Source organism: Thamnophis elegans, chromosome Z, assembly GCF_009769535.1.
Source record: "Thamnophis elegans isolate rThaEle1 chromosome Z, rThaEle1.pri, whole genome shotgun sequence".
NCBI lineage: Eukaryota > Metazoa > Chordata > Lepidosauria > Squamata > Colubridae > Thamnophis > Thamnophis elegans.
The window spans coordinates 65,550,168-65,571,464 of NC_045558.1; the positions used below are offsets into that span (position 1 = coordinate 65,550,168).

General features: G+C 40.2%; 1 protein-coding gene across 2 annotated transcripts in view; it reads left to right on the top strand.

The window, feature by feature from the left end:
• AVL9 (AVL9 cell migration associated) overlaps positions 1–21,297 on the top strand; it is a 159,791-nt gene that overhangs the window by 12,837 nt on the left and 125,657 nt on the right. Inside the window, exon 1 of one of the 2 annotated variants that reach the window (XM_032235108.1) lies at positions 13,506–13,711. The exons of the other annotated variant lie outside the window; for it this stretch is intronic. The gene's annotated coding sequence lies outside the window, so the exon portion shown is untranslated. Of the gene's footprint in view, positions 1–13,505; positions 13,712–21,297 lie in introns of those variants that run through there. 2 annotated transcript variants of the gene reach the window in all.

Sequence of the window (21,297 nt, forward strand, 5' to 3'; positions counted from 1 at the left end):
GCATTTGTAGATGATCTTTGCTTCATTGCAAAGGATGTATCACAGGTAAAAGAATTTGCTAATAAGTCAGAGAAGAAATTTGAATTAAAGAATATATCTCGGTGTAGAGAAACAAAAGACTAAGAAAGGTGGTTATGTTCTTAGTCAAAAAAGAAAAATTGAACAGTTGTTGGAGAGATATAACATGAAAGATTGTAATACTGCTCCAACACCTATGAATACAGATTTTCATAATAGTTCGGGTGAGGATGAAACTGAAGCCTATGATCAAAAGATATATCAGTCACCAATAGGGAACCTATTATCTGTCACAGTGGTCCAGACCAGACCAGACATAGCTTGTGCAGTAAGCATCTTAAGTCGCTTTACTGCTGCACCAATGCAATTGCATTGGATGGGTATAAAAAGGATTCTCAGATTTTTGAAAGGATCTGTGAATTTGGGTCTTCCAATACAGGTCTGAAGAATTAAAATTGAATTGTTATTTTTTTAATTTATTTTTTATATTTTTTAAATACAAATAATACAAACATAGTAAATATAAAAAAAGAAAGAGGAAGGAAAAAGGAAAAAAAATATTATAGTGTGCTCCCACCCCCACCGGAGACCTTATTTCTTCCTCTAAAACAACTAAAATTGAAATGCTATGTTGATAGTGATTATGCAAATGAAGTAAAAACCAGAAAGTCCAATTCTGGGATTGTGGTATTGTTTGGAGGGGCTTTAATTGGTTGGAACTCCAGAAATCAAACAATTGTAGCCATTTCTACTGTGGAGGCAGAATTTATTCCTTTGTCTGAATTCTGTTCAGAGGTAACCTGGTATGTACAATTGTTACAGGATTTAAATGTAAAGGTAAATGAAGCTGTAATGGTGTATGAAGATAATGCTGCCTGCATTAAAATGACAACAGGTGACAGGATAAGGAATAGAAGCAAGCATGTAGACATTAAATATTGTAATGTCAGGAAAGCCCTAAAATGTAAATTGATTAACTTGCTTTACTGTTTTTTAGAGCAGTGTTTTTCAACCACTGTGCCGCAGCACACTAGTGTGCCGTGACATAGTATAAGGTGTGCCGTGGGAGAATTACTTTATATATAGTCAATATAGGCACAGAGTTAAAAAAATTTAACATTTTCTAATGGTGGTGTGCCTCGTGATTTTTTTCATGAAAAAAGTGTGCCTTTGCACAAAAAAGGTTGAAAAACACTGTTTTAGAGGACAATTTGGCAGACATAATGAGTGCCACTGGGTGGAGTGCACCATGGGAAGAATATTAAGTTAATTGGATTTATGTCTCTTCCAAACATGAAGGGAGGAATGTTAGAATATTTATGAATGGGAGAGACATGGTAACAAGAGTTGTCCTCTCCCATGCTAGGAGGCTTGCGAAGGCAGAGCTGAGTCACGGGGTGACCAGCATCAGAGAGGAGAAGCTCGGAGGGTAACAGGGAGACGTGCCAGCCCCTGTTATAGTAGGAGAAATCTCTCAAATCCGGCATGGGAGAGACTGGCCTTTATGGCCGGATCCAGAGGTGTGACAACTCCTTAAATGGAGAAGGAAGCGAGAAGAGGAAAAGAGCTGAAAGTTTCGGTGGATTTCGAGGAGTTGGAATGATTTACTGGTGTGACTCTCAGGAAATATAAACCTATAGCCTAGTGTGTGAGTGAGTCTCCAAGGCAGAAAAAAAGTGGCACTTTAGCGGTGGGAGCAGAACCTTGAGAAAATGGAGTTAACATTCAGAGAAGGCATGGACGAAATGTACTGATAGCTTGAACTTGCTGGAGAATTACTCAGGCAGAAAAAATACGAGCTGAGATTGTGATTAGACTGGGACTAAACATTGTGGATTGTAGAAAAAGAAAGAACAAGCTACAAGAAGCCTTTACCTGGGAAGAAGGCAGTGGAAATTTGATCTGGCAAGGGAAGCGAGAGAACTCTGATAGTGACTGTGCTAAATAGATAGAAGGCAACCTCCTGGACTTTAAGGGAGGAGAAGCTGATGCAACAGTAAGAACAAGGAAAAAGAACTCTCTAAATTTCTGGAAATCTGTGTAATCTAAGTAACCTGATATAATTATATAAAATCTTGTATAGATATTATTTACTGTATAGCTGTTCATTTAAAACTAGAATTGGAACTTTACATAGAGGGAACACCTTAAAGATCTTCATATTTTATACTCTCTGACATATATATTCTCACATATATATTCTCATATATCCTCATAGATATTTATAGATAATACCCAGTGGACATATGCCTATGTGAAAGCAAACTTATATAAACATATATATATATATATATATATATATATATATATATATACACACACACATATATACATATATACATATATACATATATACATATATATACATACACACACACACACACACACACACACACACACACATATATATATATATAATAGATACCTTTCACCCTGGCTTCGCTGATAATGGATAAGAGCATGTGGCCTAATGGCTAAGAAGTCTGCCTAGTATGTAATATAGCCCAGGTTCAAACCCCAGTAAGGGTATGGCTAGCTGATGAGAGCTAAATAGCTTGAAATAGATCTATACTAGTCTCCCTTTATTTATTTATCAGCACAAATACAACAAAATGTAACAAAAAGGCAACAGTAAAAATATTGGGTTTCTGCCTGGATGGTCTCTTGTGACGAGCCGAAGGACAGAGAATGGAAGTAGTGATCTTCCTCCCATATTTGGGCATACCGGGGGTTGTAAAAAAAATCTAATAGATACCTTTCACCTTGGCTTCGTTGATAACGGATAAGAGCCTGTGGCCTAATGGCTAAGAAGTCTGCCTAGTATGTAATATAGCCCAGGTTTAAATCCCAGTAAGGGTATGGCTAGCTGATGAGAGCTAAATAGCTTGAAATAGATCTATACTAGTCTCCCTTTATTTATTTATCAGCACAAATACAACAATATATATACACACACACACACACACACACACACACACACACATACATACATATACATATATATATACCGTATTTATCGGCGTATAACACGCAGTTTTAAAACTAAAATTGCAAGCTTAAACCCTGCCTGCGTGTTATACGCCGATACTGCGTGTTATACGCCGGGTCCCAAACTGCCCAGCGACTGGCGGCGGCGGCGGTAGCAGCAGCGGCTTGTCTCGGCTCGGCTCCTACACCAGAGCGGGCAAGTCTCCGCAAGGGGGAGAGCCAGTGAGCCAAGACGGCTCAAACAGAGCCTTTTTCTGCTTTGCTCCAGCTCCGAAGAGGAAGAAGGGGGGAGAAAAAGAAGGAAAAGAAAAGGAACGCACCAACAAACGAACGCCAAGAGATCCCGCGAACAGGACTGAGAATTGCAAAAAGAAGACGGAAGCTGCGCTTTTTGGGCAGTTCGTTGGCCCTGGTGTGTGGCAAGAGGGTGGAAAAGGCAGGCGGGCGCCGCCTTCTCGTCGTCGTCTTCTTCCTTTCCTCAGTCACCGCCTGCCAGGCAGTTCAGAAGTGGGGGAGGGGGAGGGAGGGAGGGTGGCTGTGTGTGGCCCCCCCCTCCTCCTCCTTCCTTCCTTTAAACGCCCACTCCTGATGGGTGAAAAGGCAACTTGAAGTTCAGTGCAATTAACTTCGCCGGCGCCTGGGAAGCTGAAGGTGTCGCCCAGCCTCGCCCGCCCTCTCGCCGCTCTCTCATGAGTAAGTTAATCTTCTTATTTCTCTTCCACCACCCCCCCTCCCCATCCCGCCTTCGTTTTAGGTATGCTGCACCGACCGGTCACTCCTGTTTAACACCTACTTTTAAGTGTTTTAGGAACTTGTTACGGACAGTCCATTTTGGTCGGCGACTGACAAAGCGTGGAAATCCGATGGGGGCGGGGATGTGGATTCCTCTAATATTTGTTCTGAGCTATCGGGATTGTCTCTTAAGAGGAATCCTAGCCGCCTTTTTCTTTATTTCCAGTAAAGGGAAACTCTACTACAGTAGCTTGGTCTGGTGGAAAGCGGCTTGCAGACGCGCAAACACCTGCTTCGCGCTCCCTCGCCTTGCCGCCGCCTCCCAAGCCAATAAGTTTGCGGGCGAGGTCCTTGGCAAGTTTGCTTGGCTTCAGCGTTCACTCTAACTCAGAAGTTTGGCTCAGTTCATAAGTTTCAAGCCCGGTGCCTCCGGGGACGGAGGACGAGGGGGGGGGAGCGCGGGCGAGGGAGAGAGAGGTCCCTGCAGGATGCTTGCGGGAGGGAGGAAAAATAGTACGGGGAGGAGTGGGACAGTGAAGGCGGGGGGGGGGGGGCGTCAACTTGGCGACGCACTTCGTTCAGCCACCGCATCGTGAAAGTGAGGGAGTTTTAAAAGATTTCCATCTCGGCGGTTTGTATGACTGGGAGAAAAGGTGTATCATGCAATATCGGGCAGATATCAATTTGGGATGTCTGTTGGTAGAAACGGGCTGGGGCTTTGCGGCTGGGGAACAGAGAAGGGGTGCATTTGGTCTGCCACTGACCTCCAGAAGGCGGCTCCTCATACAGGTGTATCTCCCTCTCTCCGCGTGAGGTCCTCCTTTCGCTCTCACGGTCCTGCCTCTTTTTTGCAGGAGGGGGAGCCCGGTGGTCTCCCAGGAATTAAAAGGAAATGCAGTTTCCTTTTGATGCTAAACTGTAGCAAAGCTGGTGCTGGGAGATCACTGAAGGGGCAGCTGGATCGCTTGCCTCTGTGGAAATGTTTCTGCAAAGTTACTCGGTATGTGGGCCCTTCTTTTTCGGCGGCGTTTGACCACGTGGAAATAGAACTGTTGCTGACATACATTATTAAATCGTATCGGTTGTGTTATCTAGAGTCTGTGCCAAAGTTTGGCGTGCTTGTCAAAGCTTCTTACATTTTTGTCCCTCTCTGAAAAGCTTTGGCAACTTTTGAGATCCGTCTCTGAAAAGCTTTGGCAATAACAGCCAATATGCCTGACTTAAAATGTCTATTTTAGTGAAGAAGCCCTTTGCCTTATTGAAAGCTGCGATTAATAGCTTTTGTGTATTGACATATTATTTTAAGATAACTCTTTTATTCAACCTTGCTTTATTTTATATGCAAAGGATTAAAAACATCTAGAATATAAGAGTGGAGAACTGGGACCTCTACTACGATGCGTTTTTGAAGGATCTAATTTAGAAGCCATTCTTTATATTTTCATAATATTATTTAGGTCTGGTATATTTATATACTTCTGCTCCAGACTGCTGCAGAAATTAGCAAAGAGGCTTACATTTTTGACAAATGTGCAGACAAGAATATCATTAATTGATTTTTTTAATCTTAACAACCTAAGCATCTGTTACAAAACAAATTTAATATATTTACTCTGTTTTTCTTACTTTGTTAAGAAAGGTTATACTATAGGTAAAATTTCAATTTTAGTTGGTAAAAGGAATTGATCGGATATTTCACTGTTCTTCAGGAGTGTTTACAGAAGTCACCAGATATGGAAGACTTAATTTCAGCACTCTACTAAATAAAAAAGAAAGGAATCAATATTAACATAACTCAGAAGCACAGTATACCTCACTAAGTTTAGACATAGTATAAATTTCGCTTTCTATATGTCTGCCAAAATTCACATGAGTTGGAAGACATCATGACAAAGATATAAAGCAAACATGTAAGAAAATATTTTGGAGTACCCTGTAAATATATTTAGTACTTTGCACCTTATGAAGTAATTTACAGAAATCAATGGCTTATAAATGATAAGATCTCAAAAGATATTTGCTTTATATATCCTAATAAAAACTAGAATAAAAAGCAATACAATATATCTGTAATATTGTTTTTTCTTTTCTTTCTTGAAAATTAAAATATGTAACAGTTATATGTATTGAAGAAGGCATGAAGCTTTGGATTAAAAATGTGTGGGGGAAGCGCCCAGGTGCTTTGTTAAAGAAGCCATGCTTATTGGTATTGGACGCATTTAGATCTCATCTTACAGAAACAACAAAGGCGGAGTTTCAAAAGTTCAAAACTGATATAGCAGTTATTCCAGGCGGACTGACCTCACAATTACAGCCATTAGATGTTTGCATTAACAAGCCCTTCAAAGCTTTTATGCGTGAAGAGTGGAATAAATACATGTGTGATGAAACTCAACATGAAGTTACAAATTCTGGGCGAATGAAAAGACCTAGCATTTCAAAAGTGTGTCAGTGGGTGAAAACATCATGGGACGCAGTCAAAGAAGATATTGTTATCAACTCTTTTAAGAAATGTGGCATAAGCAATGCTTTGGATGGGGAAGAAGACGAACTGATCTATGAAGACAGTGAAAGCAGTGAAAGCAGTGCTCAGTTTGATTTTGAGGATACAAGTGAAGATGAGGAAGAGTTTTTTGGTTTTCCAAAAAGCAGTGATTCTGATTAAGTTTTTTTGCTCAAAGAGGTGTTTTTTCATTTCATATTTGCCTTTTAAGAGGAGTTAATGTTATAATTCATGTTCTAATGTTATAAATTTTAATCCAACATTAAGTTCCGAGCTTCCAAGTCATTTATTTTTAATGAAAAAAATTTTTACTCAAATTTTTGTGTTAAAATGGGGGGTGCGTGTTATACGCCGGTGCGTGTTATACGCCGATAAATACGGTATATAGTATATTTATATATTCTAGATATTTTTATAACGTAATAAATTTAATAATCAAGTAAAAAAACATTACATATATTTATTTATTTATATTCTTATAAGTAGATAAGGTATTAAACCTGTCATATAAATATTATATTATACGTATTAGTCATAGTAAAGGCAATATCTATAATTTTTATATTTCTTATAATTAAATAAAAAATAGATTAAGATTAGTATAACTGTTTATGTTAGTAGTCAGAACTGTTAGACCATCATTAGCATATTATTAGATCATTAATTGTATTGATCAATTGTACAAATAGGGTATTGATTGTATTATAACATAGGGTGTTCTATATTGTAGTCACCAATAATTGTTAGTGAAGTAGGTACAAGAATTGTGAGGAAGTGAGGTAGAGACAAAAAAAGAAATAATAAAAAAGATAGATAGATAGATAGATAGATAGATAGATAGATAGATAGATAGATAGATAGATAGATGGGGAAAAACAGGGATATATGGCACTATGGAAAAACTTTTTTAAAAACATAAAAATGACGAGTACAACCACCACAGTTACCAAAATGGGGGCGTGGGGGGACAACCGCAATGATAGCATCCCCATCAGGACTACGATCAGTGGAAAGCATGCTAGGAAGTGAGAAATCAAGCTCTACTATAAATCTACAGAACGTGCAATCAACCCTAATATCAATTCAGGAGACAATGATGAAGATTCAGGAGGTAATGACAAAAAGTCTTGAAGAACTTAAGAGTAATGTGGGGGAGGTGAAAGGAGAGATACGCAAACTAGATGATAAAATTGGTACAATGCAGGAAAAGATAATAAAAAATGAACAAAAAATAAAAATAGTGGAAACTAGAATGGAACATATGGAAAAGAAACTAGATAAAACAGAAGGTAAAATGATGGTGGTAAGCAGAGAAACAGAAGAGGCCATTATAAATTTAGAGATGGAGAAATCAATGTTTTATCTTAGATTCCAAAATATAGTGGAAACTAAGGAGGAAGATCTTTCAAAGTTAATGGCCTGGCTGAACTTCTGCAAAAAAGCAAGCAGGAAGTGGAAAATGACTTGGATGATGTGTATAGGGTCCACACAAACTATGCACGCAGACATAAATTTCCAAGAGAGATACATGTAAGATTTACAAGAAAAAAGACGAGATGAAGTCTACAGCAAAACAAGAGAAGAGTCTTTGGTTTATAAGGGAAAAGAAATCATAACATTAAAACAGATACCAAAATGGATAAGGGAACGGAGAAGAAACTACCATTTCCTATCGATCCAACTGCTCAAATACAGAGTGATGTTTAGATGGCTTATCCCTGAGGGGATGCTAATAACCTGGCAGGAAAAAAAATCCATATTGACTCACTGGAAAAGACACAGGAATTTTATGATCACTATATAATAGGAGAAGATGAACAAGATAGTAGAGAGGAAGCAGAAAATAAGAGTTAGGAAGAAACAGACATCAGAGGAAAAACTTACAGAGCAGGATATAAGGGACTGAAGGGAAACAACGACAGGAGAGAGAAGGAGCCAGGACAAGAACACAAACCGAGACAAGAACAAGGAAAGGACCTAAACCAACATACAAATAAGATGGAAGATGAAATAAAGATGATATCCTTGAACATCAATGGTATCAATTCACTGGCCAAGCAAAAACAAACAAGACTCAAAAGACAGAATATGGATATTGTTTGCCTACAGGAAGTCCATATCAATGAAAAATATAGTAATATTCTAGAATGCCCCAAATTAGGAAAGCTGCATCTGGTGTTAGCACAAAATAAGAAAAGAGGAATTGCAGTATACATAAAACATTGGTTAAATTCGATGAAAATATTTAGTGATAGAGAAGGCAGATTTTTAATGACAGAAATAACAACAAATCAAAAAAGAATTCTGTTGGTGACAATTTATGCTCCAAATATAAACCAAAAATAGTTCTTTAATAAATTACACAAGAAAATAATTGAATCAGATGGGGAAAATGTCTGTATAATAGGCAATTTCAATGCAGTGGCAGACAACAAAATAGATTATAGGAATGCAAAGAAGAAAAAGAAAAGACAACAACGACTGAGTACCTTCTTTGAAATGGTGCAAGAATTAAATTTAAGGGAAGGATGAAGACAGATAGACGATATGGAGATTTTACCAGATACATGGGCAAACCACAATCCACTAATGGTAAAATGGAAAGGTCAGAAGCAAAAATTAAGATGAACGCTAAATCAGAAAATTGTAAAAGAAAAATCATATATACAAATGATGGATAAGGAATTAGATATTTTCTTATAGAAAAACAAGAAAGATCAAACAATACTACAAAAACCTATGGGATATCACAAAAGCCTATGTGCGGGGTATAACAATAGCATATACGGCAAAGGGAAATAAGGAAAAAAGGAAACAGCAAACATTATTACAGGAGAAGCATAAAGAGTTGGAGACCATGTTGCAGAAAGTACCACAAAATATTAAAATCAAAGAAGAGAGAGATTTGATGAAACACAAAATCAATCTAACACTTCAAGAAGAAATGATACATAATATAAAAATGGTGAAACAAAACTATTTCGAAGCAGCAAATAAACCAGGTAGATGGCTGGCCCACAAATTGAAGAAAGAAAAAACTAAAAAGCTAATACAGCAATTACAGAACAAACATGGGAATTTGTTCCATAAGACAGAAAAAAATGTATAATCCAAAAAAAAATTCAAATTCTATACAGTCAGGAAAATATTTCAGAAAAAGAAATCCAAAATTATTTACAAAAAAGAAACCTACCAAATATTTCAGATGAAGCAAGAGAAATGCTAAATGAAAAAATAACTCTAACACAGATAAAGGAGGCAATTAAGAAACAAAAACAAAAAAACAATAAATCACCAGGACGAGATGAGATCCCTGCAGACATATATAAAAAATTTCAAGAAATCTTTGAGGAAATCATGTTAGAACTCTACAATGAAGTACTAGAACAGTGATGGGCAACCTTTTTGGCGTGGTGTGTCAAAAATCGGCAAAAAATCGAGCATAACTCGCGTTGTGTGTCACTTCGACAAAAACATAATTTTGCGCAATTTATAGTTTAAACTACAAAAATGTATAATTACAATATATAATTGTATTTAATAAACCAAAAACAAATTATTTAACATACCTGCTTAGTAACTTCTTTGTTCATCAGTCAATTTCGTATGTTGCCCTTGATATTATTGAACTTGTTTGGGGTGCCGTGAACCAGGGCTGTGGAGTCGGCTGCTTCCAGCTCCACGTCCTCATCAACATGCCGCTCCAGCCCGCCCCAAGAGAACTCAGATATTCTCTTAATAATTGCATCTTTATTCTGCATATCGTGAAATAGAACTGGCGCACATCTTAGGAGAGTTTCTTTAATAAATTCTCCCTTATTAAGCGCTTTTGCATGCTGAGCTATGGAGTGAGCAATGCTCAAACTTGCAGAGTTTAAATTTGTAGAGCCTTTCATAAATAAACAACGCAGTGTTCCCGCGCTCCTCTCCTGCGGGTCCTCCCTCGCCGCGCTGATGACGTGTGTGCGCACGGCATGCACGCCTTACCAGCAGCCCCTGCGCTCAGAAAGGGGCGGCGGCGATACAGTAAGTGAGTGTGGGCGGGGGAGATCACACATCCCGCCCCCCCGTTCCTCCAGCACAGATTCTTTCATCCTCGGCGGCCGTGCAGGAGCCGAGGATGAATCGCATGAAATCCTGTGCGTGTCACCCCAAATGGCTACGCGTGTCAGCACTGACACACGTGTCATAGGTTCGCCATCACTGTACTAGAACAAGCCAAAATGCCAAGTTCATGGACTGAGGCATTTATAACATTAATTCCAAAAGAAGAAACAGATAATCAATTGATCCAAAACTATAGGCCAATCTCACTGCTAAATGCTGACTATAAAATATTTATGATGATCATCGCGGAAAGACTTAAAAAATATTAAATAAAATTATTCATTCGGATCAAAAAGGATTCCTACCCCAGAGACAATTAAGAAATAATACAAGAATTATGATGAATGTATTAGAATATTATGAAGCTCACCCAGAAAAACAATTGGCATTAGTATTGGTAGATGTGCAAAAAGCTTTTGATAATTTAAATTAGCAGTTTCTTATTACATAATTAGCTATTATGAAATTTGGAGAAAAATTTATTAGAATGATTAAGGCAATATATTCAAACCAGACAGCTAAAATAATGGATCTAACAGACAAAGTCAATATAAATAAAGATTGGGATGCCCACTATCCCCTCTTCTATTTATTCTCTCATTGGAGATTTTACTAACACGGATTAGGGAAAAAGAAGAAATAAAAGGGTTAAAAATTTAAAAAGAAGAACACTCAGGCATTCGCAGACGATATGGTTTTTATAATAGAATACCCCCTTGAAACGGAAAATTCAAGAAGTAGAGGAAATTGGTAAAGTTGCAGGCTTAAAAATAAATAAAAATAAAACAAAGATAATTACTAAAAGTCTTACACAAAGGCAAAATGAGGAAATAGAGAGAGTATTGGAAATGCAAATAGTTAAAAAGGTAAAATATCTAGGAATCTGGCTAACTGCTAACTGTTCTATCATAAAAGAAGACAATCATTCAAAATTATTACAACAAATACGAAAGGACTTGGAAAATTGGGCTAAATTACAATTATCGCTGATTGGAAGAATTGCAACCATAAAAGTGAATATCTGGATAGTACTTCAAAATAAAAGAATATTGATGATAGAGGGTCATGATTTTGGCATGCTTTTATCTGGGAGGGAAAGAGTAAAGCCCATAAATATTTCCAGAGGCATCAGATAAGAGGGACCTTACTAGAAATATGAATGAAAATCAAAAGAAACTTCTATACAAAAATTCACAGATGGATATCAACCATGGAAACAATTATCTACCCCAATCTAATAGATTTGATAGGATATTGACATATAAGGAATTATTGGATGGGCAAGGAAAACAAATCAGGAGTTAAAATTACAGGGAATTGAATTAGGCTGGTGGCTGTACCTACAAATTCAAACAAGATACAAAAAGGACTTAGAACAGTATGGATTTCAAAATGAACAACAAGAATTGGACAGGAATAGAAGAAAAAATGATTACAAAAACATACAATTGTCTCTTAAAATTCAAAGTGGAGGAGGAAACCGTGAAGGAAACAATGATAATTTGGGCTAAAAACTTCAGGTATAATATTGAATTGGAGCACTGAGAAAAAGTTTGGGGAAAAATTATAAATTGACAATGTCGGCATCCTATAAGGAAAACATTTACAAAATGTTTTATAGGTGGCATTTACCCCCGGTGAGATTTGCCAAAATGTTTCCAAATAGATGTCCAAATTGTTGGAAATGTAACCACCAACAGGGAACCTTCTATCATATGTGGTGGACATGTCCAAAAGCCAAAGAATTCTGGACCAAAATTCAAAAATGGTTAGAAGAAATAATAGAACAAAAAATGACATGAATCCTGAACTGTTTCGTTTAGAAATAATTAAAAAAAATAGTAAGGATATCCAATATTTAATGCTTCATATAATCACTGCTGCCAGAATTTCATATGACCAAAGTTGGAAACTAAAAACCATTCCATCAAATGCAGAAATCTCTCCATATATCTTGTATACATGTTTCTTCTACCGTTTTAAAAAAGGTGCTAGGAAGAGTCCTCCTTACTTTTTTTTACCTATTTTACTGCTTTAGTAGTCACGTTTTGTGTCTAAAATTGCATTAAAGTCTCTTACCACACAAATATTTTAAGAATCCATTTCAGTTATCTTGTGTAATTTTTTTATAGAATACTTCTTGTTTATTGTTTGGTGCATAACTTGCTATCAGGAATATCTGTTTTTGGTTTATTGCTTCTTCTCCCATCAATATCCTCCCTTCTTTATCTATATAGATTGGTTTAGTATTTATTATTTCCCCTCTTTTCTTTTATTGTGCTAATGAGGGATATAATTTCCCAATTCTGGGGTTCTCCAATAATTTACTATGTTGTTTTTTGATGTGAACCTCTTAAAGACAAATTATATCTAATTTTAATTTTTGTAGTCTTGTAAAAAAAATCCTTTTCATAGGGGAGTTCAATCCATTTATAGTGATCACATCATTTTAGTTCCTGCTTCCATCACTTTCATTTATATAAGGTCTTATTCTCCTAGTTGTACTTATTTTTCTCTGGTCTTTTGTTCTTGTTCCTTCTCATTCTGCTCCTTTTATTTTCTCACCTTCACTTTCTTCTTATTGAGTACTCCTTTCTTTTCTTATTTGTTCCTCCTGCCTCTTGTATTCTGTTTCTCCTCTCATTTCCTGTCCCTTGTTTGTACTGAAGTGGTTGTCATAAAATTCTAGGGCTTTATCCAATGAATCCAATCTGTATGATTTTTTCATTCCAATTAACCAATATTTCTTCGGGAATCAGCCATCTAAAGTTTACATTACATTTGATCAGCTTCACAGTCAAAAATGGATATTGTGTCCGTAGGTCTCTTATTCTTCTAGGCACTTGTTTCAAGACGATTATTTCCTTCCCTCTGTATTACAATGGTTCGTCTCTTGCCTTTTTAAGTATTTCACCTCTCGTCAATTTTTTAACAAATCTCACACGTACCTCTCTTGGAAGTTTATGTCTTCTCACATAGCTCGTATGAGTTCTAAATATATCATTTATCTCTGCATCCATCTCCTGCTTACCATAGTTTAAAGTATCTGCCATCAGCCCAGTCATCATGTCTGGGAGATCCTCTCCCTTTTCCTTTTCAATGTTCTGAAACCTTAAAAAGTAGACAGCCCTGAGGAGGAGCCAACGTCGCAACAACACAACATGAGGTCTTGACTGTCCAAGACTGCCGTTGACACTGTTGCCTCTGGACGGTCCTGTACGACCTAAACCGTCCTGGAGAGATGGTGACTGCAAAGTCCCTGATTGACCCAAGGGAAGCGCTTCAAACCGATGGCAAACAGGCAGCTCCCTGGCTGACGAAGTCGGAGATGGCTCCAGAGGGAAGTGAAAGTGAGTCCATCAGGTGAGGGTTTTTTTTCCTTTCAGAAAGATTGCCCAAAGAAACCTTTTTTTAAAAGATAAATTAGTCCTCTCAGTAAAGAATAAAGCGGCAAATTTAATCCTTATTGGACTGCCTTAGAAAGTTTTTGTTCTTGCTTGCAATGATGTTTTGTGGATTAAAGTGATTGTAATGTTTCCTGTTTCTCCGCTTGAAGTGACTGGACTGTTTTTTTTTCCTCTATTTTTTACCACTTTATTTTTTGGCTTAAATTAAAACTTTTTTTATTTTATTTTAACAAATTCTCCCTTCTATTTGTTATAAAATTACACCAAAGACATTTAAAGATTTTTGTTTTCCATAAATTTGAGAAAAAGTATAAAAAAGTGGAATCTGCCATTCGGAAGCCTGAGTCTGAAGTTTTTTATCTTTAAAACAATGTATCCTTTGTTCACTCCTATTTGATCTCACTGACTTTGTAACTGAAGGGTTTGCAACTTGTTTACAAAATCTGATAAAGATTCAAGGGCACGAATTGCTTTTTGCAGGTGCTCTTGGAAAATATTTTGGCAAGAGAAGGAAAAAGAAAGAAAAAGATAAGAACCCTTCTACTTTGAAGAGTACAAAAGAACTTGTGCTTAAGACTTAAAATAAATATAGATATATTCCCAAAAGAAGTTTGGAAGGCTAGAGTGGCAGTGGCTATTAGACTTCTTTTTTTCTTTTTTTCTATTTCTTTTCTTTTGGAAAAAATGGATCAATATTCAGATGAGGAAACTTTAAAATTTCAAAATATCCTGGTTGGAATTCAAAATATTTTAGAAGGATTTGGGTGATTTGAGAAGAAGTTGGATAGACTATTGTTTATCACAGCAAAAGATGAAGGGGTTGGAACCCCAAAAATTAAAGAAGAGAATGAAAATATAGAAGATAAAGACCATACAATAGATGAACTTATTAATGGAGCAAATATGGGTCAAAGTGGAAAGAAGGAGAAGTGAATTTGACAATTTGGAGCTTTATCCCAGATTTCAAGATACAGGAGGAAAAAAAAGACCAATAAGGATGGAGTTAAGAAGAGAAACCTATTCAGAAAAAAGTTTGACGATCAAAGATAAGCTAATGTTAATAACAATTCAAGGGCAACGAGACTCTTTGAGAGATCTTTTAAGCAATAAAGTGCGGAGAGAAGTTCATAAAAACTTTGGAAAGGAGCTGAAAAGAGAATTGACACAACAACTGGCAAGAGAGATAAGACTGTTTTGCTACTGGAAAGATACAGGTTGATAATGAAAGCTGACGATAAAAAGTTAGCTAATTCTTGGGATTAATAAGTAGGGATTTCAGTATTTTGTAGACTGTTTTAGATTATCATTGAATATTTATTCATTAACATATAATTAACTATGACAATAATAATGAAATGATAACCTTAGTTAGTATAAGTAACCTGGCCATAAATTGTAAATTGGGATTTGGTGAAAAGACCTATAAATTTTATTAATAATTTTTTGTTTAGACTTTGTTATGAAGGTATAATTAATTTGGGTCTAAAGAGAGGAGATGTGATATAAATAGTAAATAATTTTTTTCTTGTTAACCACAATAATAATAAGGAAATGTTAACCGATACTTTGGCGATTAATAAGTAGGAATGTTAGCATTTTGTAGATTGTTTTAGATTCTTATTAAATGTTCATTTTGTTAACATATAATTAACAATGATAATAATAATGAAATGATAACCTTAATTAGTAAAAATAACTTGGATACAAATTGTAATTTGGGATTTAGGGAAAAGACCTATAAATTTTATTAATAAATTCTTGTTTAGAGTTTGCTATAAAGGTATAATCTCTTTTGGGCCTGATGAGAGGAGAGATGATATAAATAGTAAATAATTTTTTAAGTTAACTACAATAATAACAAGGAAATGTTAATGGATAATGTTTAATGATATATACATGTGTGCTGTACTAGTAAAAGCAAATTGGACATAAGCTTTAATCTGTGAGTTGGGGGAAAAAATGGGGAAGGAACGCTTAGATATCCTACTAACTGATTTTGTTTTAGAATGTTATAAAGGTGTAAAGTCATTGCAGGTTTACTGAGATTGCGAATGTATGCCAGTAGGTGGTTGTGTCTTTAAATACAAATGATTTTAGATAAAAGCACGTTTAAATAATTGTAACCAAATGAAAATTGTGGTACAGTGATAGTAAGATACATAAATTTTAAAATGTACAATTCAATTTGAATGATTATGGAAGAAACCCACAAAATGTATTTGTAACCAATCGACATGTTCTCCTGTGCACCGCTTGAAGAGTCCAAGCAATGGGTTAATTCAGTCTGGTTGCCCTGGAAACTGAGGAAACTTTTTCCTCACCACGCCTCCTGGTGTGATTGCTCCCCAGAAATTTTTCCTCAGTTTGCCCGTTCGGAAGCATTTGTGTGAGCTCCAGCTGAATTAATCCTAATTTTTTTGGCTTGGAATCTCCTTTCTTCCTGACTTTTCCTTTAACCTATTCCAATTTTCCTCTCCTTCCACTCTTCTCAAGTGATCTATTCTCTGCTGAAAAGAGCCTCCACGAGGTCAGGAGGTAAGCGTGCTGGGGGGAGGGCTCTCCATGCCGCTCCGTTTGGGTCGGCTTCGGAGGCTTGCCGCATGCTTTTAAAAGGCGCGGCAGAAGTGGCAGAGGTTTGTTGTGAGCCAGCAGCTCCCCATGGTCCCTATTTATTATTTTTTCATAGTTTTTTCGCTTTTTCTGGCCCATTCTCTCTATTGCCTGCTGCGGAGGAGTGAGTGATCGCCAGATGGCTGAACGATCGCCGCATTGGCCTCCTTGATTCCCCTCACTGCGCAGCAGTCATTTTAAGTGACTTTTGCACCCTTTCTTGGCTGAGTTGTAGGCCGCACAGCCACACTGTGTCAGGAGCCCGCTGGGTGGCAGGGGGCCAGCCCGGGGTTGCCACCTATCCACCTGCCACCTTCATCGCTACCAACGCGGCGCTGGGGCCCTGGTCTACTTGAGGCCACCGCACTGGCACAGGGAGGCTTCTCAGGCATTGTCCCCTTTTTTCCTGCTTGCTCAAAGGCCTGGGTCTCCCTGCTCTCCTGACTGGCCTGTCAGCCTAACGCTGCAATACGCAACCTCTCTGTAATCTCACTGGCACTGACCTTATGTATGATCAGGTGTAATGGGTGGATTAAATTGTTTTTTTGCCCTTGCATGTTTCTTGCTCAATTTAATAAATAATTTTCCTTTTGTATTACAGTGTAGCCAATAACAGCCTTAGCTATTCCTGCTATCGGCCTGCGCTTGACAGAGCAGCCTGTGTGGTCATTGACAATGGAAATGCCCGGTTCATCTTGTCCATCAGCCTGTAGACCAGAACCCTCCCAGGGCCATGACAAGGTTTCTCCCCCTCCCAAGGGCAGTGGGGCTGGTAGGGTGCCCCCCCCAGGCACATTCCCTCAAGGCCCCTACAGTGGCTGAGGCCAGAGACCCTGCAAGGCACCAACAGGCTCTTGACAAGCAATTTGAGAAGGCCCGGCGCCTGGCAGCAAAGGACACTCCCCAGATTCCTCCTCCTGGAGATTCCTTTGTCCTTCGTCCTTCCCCTCCCTAGGAGGGATCCTATGGCCATGATGGCTGAGAGGTAGAGTCCCAAGTCCTGTCCCCCGGACTGGTTGTGGACTGAACATCCCCGGCCCCCTCTTGGTCTCACAACCAAGACCCTGTCCCTGAGGATCTCCCCCGGGGTGAGTCAATTGAGGACCCTTCCCACTCATATGGAAGAGTCTGTTGTCCTGGATCCAGACTCGGACCAGGAACCCGAATTGTCCGCCCGCATGCGAGCCGTGGTTGTACGCGCCATCGCAAAGGGCATTGCGGATGGCATGTGGGATCACGACAAACCTTCGGTGGCTCCCGTCGCTTCTCCCTCCGATCAGGGCAGGCCTCCCCTGGCTAAACAGGTTTGTCATCCCTCCCTAGAGTCATCCGTGGTTAGTGAGGCCTCGGCCTTGGAAGATTCTGATCAGGTGGGGTAGGGGCTCTTGGAGGATGAGGATCTTACCCCAGATGCACCTGCCTTCTCGGGCCTTTTCAAGCCCAGCCTTTTCAAATCTGTTCTTCGTAAGGTCAAGGCGACCACCATGGTGGGTATTAAATCCAAACTCATTCCACCTCCAGCTGATTTGGCCCTGGTAAATCCAAACGAGGCCATGTTTGATGTCCCAACTCCTCAACAGGAGCTGGTGCTGGTCCCTGGCTTGTTTCTAGACCTTATCTGGCACCAGTGGACCCAACCTGCCACACTGTCCTCTCCCAGCGGGGTGGACAAGAAGCTTTATACGATGGAGCCCGTCCTGGAGGATCTCCTGGCCCTTCCGACTGTGGATCCCCCTATTACAGCCCTTACCTCTAACTCCTCTCTTCCAGCAGACCTGTTAGAGGGTCTCAAAGCAAAGGATAAGAAGATGGAGAAGGTCTGCCACAAGACTCATCTTGCGGCGGCTTGGGCCATTAGGGCGTCTTCTTCCGCTTCATTCTTTAGCAGGGCCACAGTGATTTGGCTGTGTGAACTCGCGAACAAAATCCCCGCGGGAGACACGCGTCTCCAACAGGACATGGCCAAGCTTATTGCGGCTTCACAGTATGCAGCGGATGTCACCCTCAACACCACCAAATTTGCCTCCAGGGCTCTGGCTGCGAATGTCATGTCCCGCCGTTTGCTCTGGCTCCGACATTGGCAAGTGGACCAAAAGCATAAATGGAAATTGGCCTCTGCTCCCTTTAAGGGATCAAAATTATTTGGAGAAGTTCTGGACCCTTACCTCATTGAGTCAAAGGACAAGAGGAAGGTCCTACCATCAACTTCTAAAAAGCAGGACTGTAAGTCTGCCATATACCCAAGAAGGCAGTCCTTTCAGCCCTCAGAACCTTTCACCTCCTCTTCCTTCACCTCCCCCAATAGGTCTTCCGGGCAGTCGGGGGATAGAGCTCAGGACAGGTCTTCCTTTCCAGACAGAGGCAGGCAACAATTTGGATTTCGTAAATTCAATTGCGAGGGTGCCTCCAACAGGCCCTTCCGCAAATCTAAATGACTTCCCAAGCTCGTCACCCATTGGGGGTCGACTCCAACTGTTCGCCTCCCATTGGGCCCAGACAGCACAGGACGCCTAGGTCCTGCAGATTGTCAGGGAGGGTCTTTCTCTGGAATTCCTCTCCCCTCCCCCCAGGAACTTTATCAGGTGTCCTACCTCCTCATGTCCTCTCAAGAGGGAGCAGATGAACCAGGAGATCCTATATCTCCTGGAGATCAATGCAATAGAGCAGGTGCCCCCCGACCAGAAAGGGATCGGGTATTACTCCAATCTTTTCCTGGTCCTGAAGAACTCGGGTGGTGGTGGTGAAGGGCCATCTTGGACCTCAATAAACTCAGCAGGCACCTCGCCTACCGGAGGTTCAAGATGCAATCCCTCCAGTCAATCCTGGTGGGGATCCGCCAGGGAGACCTCCTCACCTCTATTGACCTGAGGGAGGCTTTCCTCCATATTCCCATTGACCCCCGGCACAGGAGGTTCCTGCACTCCTTTTATGCTGGCCACCACTTTCAATACAGGGCCCTTCCATTTGGCCTCTTTTCAGCACCCAGGACCTTCACGAAGGTCCTGGCAGAGGTGGAGACCCATCTCAGACGCAGGCCCATAAGGCTTCAATGCTACCTGGACAACATCATCATTCAGTCGCCGTCCAGGCGGCAGGCCATGCGGATCTTCACATCACAATGAGGATACTCAGAAACCACGGTTTTTCCCTGAACTTAGAGAAAAGCCACCTTATGCCCACCACCAGAATCAACCATTTGGGGGCGGTGATAGACACTATGTCCTGCAGAGTCTTCCTATCCCAGGACAGATTAGAAGCCCTCAGGTCCATGACCCACAAGGTGATACATGCGAGGCAGGTTCCGGTGGTCCTCCTCTCCCAGCTGTTGGGGAAAATGATCTCCTGCCTGTCTATCGTTCCCTGGGCTCGCCTCCATTCCAGGGTGCTGCAGTGGCTTCTTCTACCCCACCAGAGAGCCAGCAGGAGCAATTCGACCAGACTGACTCCCTACCACAGACGGTGAAGAGGTCCCTCCGGTGGTAGACATCACCTGCACTCCTCAAAGGACATCTATTCAAGGAGCCCGACCGTTGGTCATTACCACAGACACCAGTTTCGCCGGCTGGGGAGTGCACATGGGACATCTTGTGGTTCAGGGCAAGTGGTCCCCAGCGGAGTCGAATTGCAGCATCAACTTCCTGGAGCTGCAAGCAGCGAGGTTGGCCCTTCGACGCTTCCACCGGTCCATCCATCACCGCCATGCTCTTTTGATGATGGACAGTGTGGCCACGAAGGCGCACATCAACCGCCAGGGTGGCACCAGATCCAAAAGACTGATGGCGGAAACAGAGGCCCTGGGTCGCTGGGCGGAACGACATCTGGAGTCTTTCCGCTCTGACCACATCTCCGGAGTGAACAACAGCGGACTGGCTGAGCAGGACCACTATAGACACCGCAGAATGGCGGCTGGATCCTGCTCTGTTCGATCAACTGTCTCACAGATTCGGCCTTTCACTAGTCGACCTATTTGCCACCAAGGACAACACCCAACTACAGCAGTTCTTCTCCCGCTTCTCTCGCTTCCATTCACCAGAGGCGGAGGGGACGGATGCCCTTCATTGCAGCTGGCCCCAGAGCTTCCTCTACGCATTCCCTCCTCTCCCTCTTTTTCCGCAGGTTCTCCACAAGATCACAGCGGAGGGGGCGGAGGTGCTCCTCGTAGCGCCTCATTGATCCAGATCAAATCTCCCTCAGCCAGGGGGCCATCGTCCATCCGGAACCCCAGTGGCTCCAGTTGGCCGTCTGGCACTTGAGGGGAACCTGCTGAGGGCTGAGGGATTGTCGGACGAGGTTGTGCGTACCATCCAAGCTGCTCGACGTCCCTCGACAACGAGGATATACCAAATGGTGCGAAGATTTACGGGGGGCCTAGGACGTCATAACGTATTTTCGTAATATGCGTGCAGATCCAAGCAGTGCGGCTTTTTGCATTTGACTGATGGTGATTTTGTCAATTTTTAACTGTTTTAAATGTAATTCCAGTACTTTTGGAATAGCACCCAGTGTGCCAATTACCACTGGAATTACCACTGCTGGTTTGTGCCATAGTCATTGAATTTCAATTTTTAAGTCCTGGTATTTTGCGATTTTTTTATGTTCCTTCTCGGCAACCCTGTTATCACCTGGTATTGTGATGTCCATGATTGTGACCTTATTTTTCTCAACCAGTGTGATGTCTGGTGTATTATGCGCCAGTATTTTGTCCATTTGTATACGGAAATCCCACAAGATCTTGACCATCTGATTTTCGGTGACTTTTTCAGGCTGATGTTCCCACCAGTTTGTTGCTGTTTTAATATTATAATTTTTGCACAAATTCCAATGGATCATTTGTGGAATTTGTGCAAAAATTATAATATTATAATTGTAATATTAGTATTTATATTATTAATCATTATATTATTAAATATTATTAATCATTATATTATTATT